Below are 8,178 nucleotides of genomic sequence, written 5' to 3' on the forward strand. Positions count from 1 at the left end.
AAACGTTTTCTTTTGTTTTTCTGGACTTAAAACTAGAGAAAGAACTGTTTCCTCTCCATTTTGGCTATTTATAACCAACACATACAAGCAGCTTCCGCTTCAAAGTCCTGCAAAGTACCTCCAACGCGGGAACTCGTTAGGGCGGAGACTCGGGCTGTCCTTCCCGAGGGCGGGAGAGACGAAAACCCGGGCCCCGTTTTCTCTGGAAGGTTCCGAAAGAAAGACGCGCGCCCCCTCTGCGGGCAGCAAGGGACTCGGCACCAGATGGCGCTGCCGCACCGAGAGCCGGAGCCTTTGCGGCGAGTGAGACGGGAAGAGGCGTCACCGGATCCTTTCCTTCGCGTCCGTCGCCGGAAATGCGCGCTGGCGCCAGCCTCCGGTCCCGGATATTAAGACTTCCAGAGGGTTCCTGCGTGAGGGCGGGACTAAAACCGGAACCGAACGGCGACCTTCGGGTCATGGGGCGGAGGCCCCGGGCGGCGCCAGCGGGGGGATGGTTTCTGGTGCGCGCGCCTCGCCGGAGGCGCGGAGGGGCGGGGCCTCGCCGTGCGCTTGCGCATTGTGAGGACGTAGGCGCCGCTGGCGCGTACGTCTGTCTCTGCACGTTTGCTGGCCCTGCAAGGCGGTAGTGGTGCCGTAGTAGGTTGTTTCCCCCCCCCCCCCCCCCCCGCTTCCCGCCCACAGTGTTTGGCTTTCTGGCTGTGAATCAGGTTTCTGGAAATCTTTGTGGAAAATTAATGGTATATGAGGTAAAAACTCGAGCTGTATTTTCCCTCTTGAGTACTAAGCGATCCAGATGCCTGCTGGGCGCGGTTCCCGTTCTGGGATGGACCCAGTCTTCCCCTCTAAATCTCTTCCTGAACCGGCTCGATCCATCCACTGTGTCTTTAAGCATCGGTCCTGAGGCGGGAGGGGTGTCACTAGGAAAAGGGAAGGCAGGCAAATACACTGCTCGTGTGGAACCTAAAGACGCTTTTTAATTATGTAAAGAAGCTTGTCTTTTGGCTTTTTAGCAGCGCTTCTCTTAAGAATTTAAGGAGTTAATTAGCTTTATTTTTCGGGTTTTGTCAGAAACATTTTATGTTCTGTGTTTTATGGTGTGATCTTGGTCTTTCTCAAATTTTAACTAAAGGAAGGCCGCTTGTGCGAAGCGTTTGAAAGGTAAATTCTGCCCCTTTTCCATTTTTACAAGATAGACGCAAACCACTTTTAATAGGCGGACCGTAGTAAACTCGTGAGAGTGCACTGGCTGTGTTTTGTTTTTAGATGCAGCATGGAAACCAAGTAGGTTGGAAAAATAAAATCTGTGTGAAACTGTACCCACCCAGTTTTAATTTTAGACTAATTCTAAAAGTGTCAGCTGCAAGGTACTCAATTCTCCCAAGAAATTTTTTCAGCCTTGGTAGAGACTTTTATCTTTGTATTTCAGAGTTTTGTCCAGTCTGCGGCCTACATAAAAAGTAAGGACTTTTGCAAGCCAGAGCGAGAGGAATAGAGATTTTTGAGCAGTTATACTGAGAGAAACAAAGGAGGACTGGGGTATACAAGGAAGTTAGATTGTCTGGCATAGCCAAATAAGGGCATTTTATGGTTTTTGGATAAAACTTTTTGATGGTTTTGGTAGTAGGTGTTACAAAGAAAGCTACTGCCGGTTGAGGAGTGCCATTGTATTATGTTTATGTGAAAAACCAAAAAAAATTTTTTTAAAAATTGGGCAATATCGAAGGATCATTGAAGACATCACAAATAGTGTGAGCAGGAGACAAGATGGGGGCGTGGGAAGTGATGGAAGATATTAGGAAACACGTGAAAGAAAAGGTCAGAGCTAAAGCTGTAATAGATGCAGAAAGCCTGATTAGGAAGACGGTGAGGAAGTATAGATTTTAGACATCAAACTGAATGTGTAGAATAAGGAATAAGTTCATCATTCGATGGTTCAGTTTTGGATATATTGCATTTAGCTGCTTATTTTAACTTTCTATACATTCCTGTCTTCCCTGTACCTCATACGACCAACCTTAAATGGAGGGAGTGCTTTTGTCACCATTATGCTAGTAACTTACACTAGGATAGTGCATCACAGTGTGAAGAATTATTTATTTACTTAATTATTTCTATTTGTATATATTCACAAATAGTGATATTAAAGTCACTTCCCTGCAAATCCCCTCAACTCTTTGTCCCTGAGTTCTACTACTTGCCTGGCAAAACCCGGATCATAAATGAACTCATGCATTTATCTTTTCTGTGCTTACACCCAGCAGCTTAACAACTGGGTGGACTAACATGCTGTCACCCAAATGGTCTCTCACACAGTCCAGTCATCCTACTCTTTTCTGTAGTCATTTTGGTCTCTTTAAACCAGTTATTGCATTATTTGTGTTCCCTCTTGGAATCACCAGTTTCCTCCTCAACCAATGACTTTGCCTCATCCTTTATTGGAAAAAGAATTGTGAGCTTTTATTGGAAAAAATTGTGAGCTTAGCCAAGAATTCTCTCATCTTCTCACCATCTAGTCTACTTGCATCTGCGTCTTTAATTGGCTTTCCTCTAGATTAAAAGGGTGATTGGTCTTTCTGTCAGATGGCAACAGTTGGTATTGTCTGTCTTTAGTTTGAGCCATTTGAGTTGGATATATAGTGATATTTCATTTTTGTGAAGTATGTTCAAAACTTTTGCCCATTTTTTTTTTTACATCTTTATTGGAGTATAATTGCTTTACAATTGTGTGTTAGTTTCTGCTTTATAACAAAGTGAATCAGTTATAAATATACATATGTTCCCATATCTCTTCCCTCTTGCGTCTCCCTCCCTCCCACCCTCCCTATCCCACCCCTCTCGGTGGTCACAAAGCACCAAGTTGATCTCCCTGTGCGATGTGGCTGCTTCCCACTAGCTATCTATTTTACGTTTGGTAGTGTATATATGTCCATGCCACTCTCTCACTTTGTCACAGCTTACCCTTCCCCCTCCCCATATCCTCAAGTCCATTCTCTAGTAGGTCTGTGTCTTTATTCCTGTCTTACCCCTAGGTTCTTCATGACATGTTTTTTTTCTTAAATTCCATATAAATGTGTTAGCATACGGTATTTGTCTTTCTCTTTCTGACTTACTTCACTCTGTATGACAGACTCTAGGTCCATCCACCTCATTACAAATAGCTCAATTTCATTTCTTTTTATGGCTGAGTAATATTCCATTGTATATATGTGCCACATCTTCTTTATCCATTCATCCGATGATGGACACTTAGGTTGTTTCCATCTCCTGGCTATTGTAAATAGAGCTGCAGTGAACATTTTGGTACATGACTCTTTTTGAATTATGGTTTTCTCAGGGTATATGCCCAGTAGTGGGATTGCTGGGTCATATGGTAGTTTTATTTGTAGTTTTTTAAGGAACCTCCATACTGTTCTCCATAGTGGTTGTATCAATTTACATTCCCCCCAATGGTGCAAGCGGGTTCGCTTTTCTCCACACCCTCTCCAGCATTTATTCTTTGTAGATTTTTTGATGATGGCCATTTTGACTGATGTGAGATGATACCTCATTGTAGTTTTCATTTGCACTTCTCTAATGATTAATGATGTTGAGCATTCTTTCATGTGTTTGTTGGCAATCTGTATATCTTCTTCAGAGGAATGTCTATTTAGGTCTTCTGCCCATTTTTGGATTAGGTTGTTTGTTTTTTTGATATTGAGCTGCATGAGTTGCTTGTATGTTTTGGAGATAATCCTTTGTCAGTTGCTTCATTTGCAAATATTTTTGCCCATTCTGAGGGTTGTCTTTTGGTCTTGTTTATGGTTTCCTTTGCTGTGCAAAAGCTTTTAAGTTTCATTAGGTCCCATTTGTTTATTTTTGTTTTTATTTCCATTTCTCTAGGAGGTGGGTCAAAAAGGATCTTGCTGTGATTTATGTCATAGAGTGTTCTGCCTATGTTTTCCAGTAAGAGTTTGGTAGTTTCTGGCCTTACATTTAGGTCTTTAATCCATTTTGAGCTTATTTTTGTGTATGGTGTTAGGGAGTGATCTAATCTTATATTTTTACATGTACCTGTCCAATTTTCCCAGCACCACTTATTGAAGAGGCTGTCCTTTCTGCACTGTACATTCCTGCCTCCTTTATCAAAGATAAGGTTACCATATGTGCATGGGTTTATCTCTGGGCTTTCTATCCTGTTCCATTGATGTATCTTTCTGGTTTTGTGCCAGTACCATACTGTCTTGATTACTGTAGCTTTGTAGTATAGTCTGAAGTCAGGGAGCCTGATTCCTCCATCTCTGTTTCTCCTTCTCAAGAGTGCTTTGGCTATTCGGGGTCTTTTGTGTTTCCAAACAAATTGTGAAATTTTTTGTTCTAGTTCTGTGAAAAATGCCAGTGGTAGTTTGATAGGGATTGCATTGAATCTGTAGGTTGCTTTGGGTAGCAGAGTCATTTTCACAATGTTGATTCTTCCAATCCAAGAACATGGTATATCTCTCTATCTATTTGTATCATCTTTAATTTCTTTCACCAGTGTCTTATAATTTTTTGCATACAGGTCTTTTGTCTCCTTAGGTAGGTTTATTCCTAGATATTTTATTCTTTTTGTTGCAATGGTAAATGGGAGTGTTTTCTTGAGTTCACTTTCAGATTTTTCATCATTAGTGTATAGGAATGCCAGAGATTTCTGTGCATTAATTTTGTATCCTGCTACTTTACCAAATTCATTGATTAGCTCTAGTAGTTTTCTGGTAGCATCTTTAGGATTCTCTATGTATAGCATCATGTCATCTGCAAACAGTGACAGCTTTACTTCTTCTTTCCTGATTTGGATTCCTTTTATTTCCTTTTGTTCTCTGATTGCTGTGGCTAAAACTTCCAAAACTATGTTGAATAAGAGTGGTGAGAGTGGGCAACCTTGTCTTGTTCCTGATCTTAGTGGAAATGCTTTCAGTTTTTCTCCACTGAGGACGATGTTGGCTGTGGGTTTGTCATATATGGCCTTTGTTATGTTGAGGAAAGTTCCCTCTATGCCTACTTTCTGGAGGGTTTTTATCATAAATGGGTGTTGAATTTTGTCAAAAGCTTTTTCTGCATCTATTGAGTTGACCATATGGTTTTTCTCCTTCAATTTGTTAATATGGTGTATCACATTGATTGATTTGCTTATATTGAAGAATCCTTGCATTCCTGGAATAAACCCCACTTGATCATGGTGTATGATCCTTTTGATGTGCTGTTGGATTCTGTTTGCTAGTATTTTGTTGAGGATTTTTGCATCTATGTTCATCAGTGATATTGGCCTGTAGTTTTCTTTCTTTGTGACATCCTTGTCTGGTTTTGGTATCAGGGTGATGGTGGCCTCGTAGAATGAGTTTGGGAGTGTTCCTCCCTCTGCTATATTTTGGAAGAGTTTGAGAAGGATAGGTGTTAGCTCTTCTCTAAATTTTTGATATTGCTCATTTTTAAAATTGAGTTTGTTTCCTTATAATTGAGATGTAGGAGTTAATTACATACTAGGTACACACCATTTTTCTTTATTGAGGTATGATTGACAAACAAAAGCTGTACATATTTACATATACAACTTGATGAGTTTGGAGTTAAGTGTACACCTACAAAACTGTCACCACAACGTATGTCATAAACATATCCATCACCTCCAAAAGTTTCCTCCTGCCTTCATTATTTATTATTATTTTACGATAAAAACACTTAACATAAGCTCTACCCTCGTAGCAAATTTTTATACAATGAGCATTGTTAACGGTAGGGACTGTGCTGTACAGTAGATCTCTAAGACTTAGTGATTTTTGTCTAGCCAACTTTGTACCCTTTGAATAATACCTCTCCATTTCCCCTTCCCCTGTATATGTGTTTTTTTGTCAAAATGTGTGTTGTGAATATTTTTCTCCCAGTTTGTGGCCTTTCATTTTCTTAATAATGTCTTTTGAAGAAAAGTTTTTGTACGTTATATTTTTCTAGGAATTTGTACATATTGTCCAAATGTTAAAGTTCCGTAGCATAAAGCTGTAAATAAACTCCTCTTACTATCTTTTTACTATTCACAGTATATTATATTTAGGCTTATGATCCATTGAAGGTTAATTTTTCTGTATGGTATAACAATAGGATTGATACTGTTACTTTTCAAAGTAAGAATTCAGTTATTCCAGCAGCATTTGTTGAAAAGATTCTCCTTTCCTCCACTGGATTACCTTTGCACCTTGGTCGAAAATCAGCTGATTTTCTGAATCTCTATTCAGTTCCATTGATAAGTATATGTATATCCATATGCTAACTTATCCAACTTGTTTTTTTCTCAATACCGCCTTGGCCATTCTAAGTTTTTTGCATTTTAATATAAATTTTAGAATTGGCATCTCAGTTTCTAAAAAAGCCTGCTGGGATTTTGGTTGGAATTCTGTTGAATCTATTGATCAGTTCGGGAGGAATTGACATTTTAAGAATATTGAATTTTCCAGTCTATGATCATGGCATATCTCTTCATCTCTTTATTTATTTTGGTCTTTAATTGTCTTTGTAATTTTCAGCATACAAGCATATAAATTTATTCTTAAGTATTTCATGTCTTTTATTGTAAATAATTTTTTAATTTTTATTTTATTTTAGTATGAATATAATTTTAAATTAAATTTTCAGTTTGTTGAATTGTATTTTTCAGCTTTAGAATTTGTGTTTGATTCTTCTTTATAGATTCTAGTTCTCTAGTGAAATTCTGGAGTCTGTGCCTAATAACTCCAATATTTAGGTCATCTGTGGATCTTGTTTCTGTTGCCTTTTTCTTATTCCTGTTTCCTGGTATGCCCAGAAATTCTTAATGGAATCCTGTCTTTGTTTATGAAAAAATTAAGCTCTGAGTGATATTTTTTACTTCCATAAAGGATTTAACTTTTCCTTCTGTTAGGAAACTAGGGTCAGAGCAGAACACCTGAGCCTATATGGTTTTCAGTCTGTTAGGTCTAGTCTATTTCAGGTTCATTCTTACTCCTAGGGTGGCCCTTTTTCTGTCCCAACTGAAATCCTGAGGTGTTTTCAAAGGCTCTTCTTCCCTAGTTGCCCCTGAAGTCCAATTTTTATTTTCTCAGAGCCATGGGACTCCTGAAAAGCTCTTCTTGGCTTCCCTGCTTCTTAGTTGCCATTTTCTGAGTGACTTCTCAGCCTCTGGAACAGCTTCCAAATTGGCAAATGAGTCAAGGTGAAAAACAGAGTTGAAGATGGGCAGACTTCTCTGCACCTTCTTTTCAGGATCTTGTCCTCTCAAGATGCCATGAAAAAGATCCTTTTTGTATTTTTACTCAGCTTTTCTAGTTCACAGTTTAGAGGGTGGGTCTGATTTTTTTTTTTTTTAAGTCCATCATTGGCAGAAATGAAAGTCCTTAATCTGAGAATCTCAGTGATGCTAATAAAGGTAGTACTTTTTTACATAAGTGTATTAATTTGAAATTGTTGTAGTTCAAAATAATTTCATGTATCTCTTCCTAAATTGCTTTTAAATCATCAGTATTTAATCATTATCATGATTAAATATTTAATCATCTATCCTATACTGCTTTTAAGTCAGCAATATCAACATTCAAAGGAAGACTTGGGGCTAAAATTTCCAGTTCTTTTATTACTTTTTTAAAAATTTTTGGCTGGTCATTCAGATTTATATACAATAATGAAAACTCATTTTTGCTTCTCCTTATATTTTGTCCAGAATTTGGAAAAGTTATTAGATGAGAAAAGGATGATGTCTTCTTTCATCAAGAAAACAGTTCATTTTAGTTTACTATCTATCTTTGGGGTTAATGCTTCATTTGTAATCAATAGTTTGCATGGTAGAGGGCCATAACTTACGGAATAATGGAAGAAAATTAAGTTTTTATAAAATAATGTTAAAACAGACCCAAATCCTACCTTCATGGTGCTTATAGTAGGCACTTAGTGACTAGATTAAGAAGGTAAATATATCCAAAGAGCATGTACCTTTGTTCTAACCATTTTTAACAACGTTTTAACAGTGAATTCTGTGTATATATATTAGAAAAGAAAATAAACAAATGTAGCTTGGAACAGATTAAAAAAAATTCTCATAGTACTGACCATAAAATGATCCAAATTATGTCACACTGATTAAATTTCTTAATCTCCTTGCTTTAAAAATACATGTGCAAAGAAGTAATGGCAGTG

The 8,178-nt window shown here is 38.2% G+C and overlaps 1 protein-coding gene across 1 annotated transcript in view; it reads right to left on the minus strand.

Moving 5' to 3' along the window:
- The window catches only part of RFC3 (replication factor C subunit 3), a 238,465-nt gene extending 238,224 nt beyond the window's left edge, over positions 1-241 (minus strand). The window contains exon 1 of the mRNA XM_082675830.1: positions 119-241. The gene's annotated coding sequence lies outside the window, so the exon portion shown is untranslated. The remainder of the gene's footprint in view (positions 1-118) is intronic.
- Positions 242-8,178: the final 7,937 nt, after the last annotated feature.

The sequence above is a fragment of the Grampus griseus genome (genome assembly GCF_964374135.1).
Source record: "Grampus griseus genome assembly, chromosome: 18".
NCBI classification, from domain to species: Eukaryota; Metazoa; Chordata; class Mammalia; order Artiodactyla; family Delphinidae; genus Grampus; species Grampus griseus.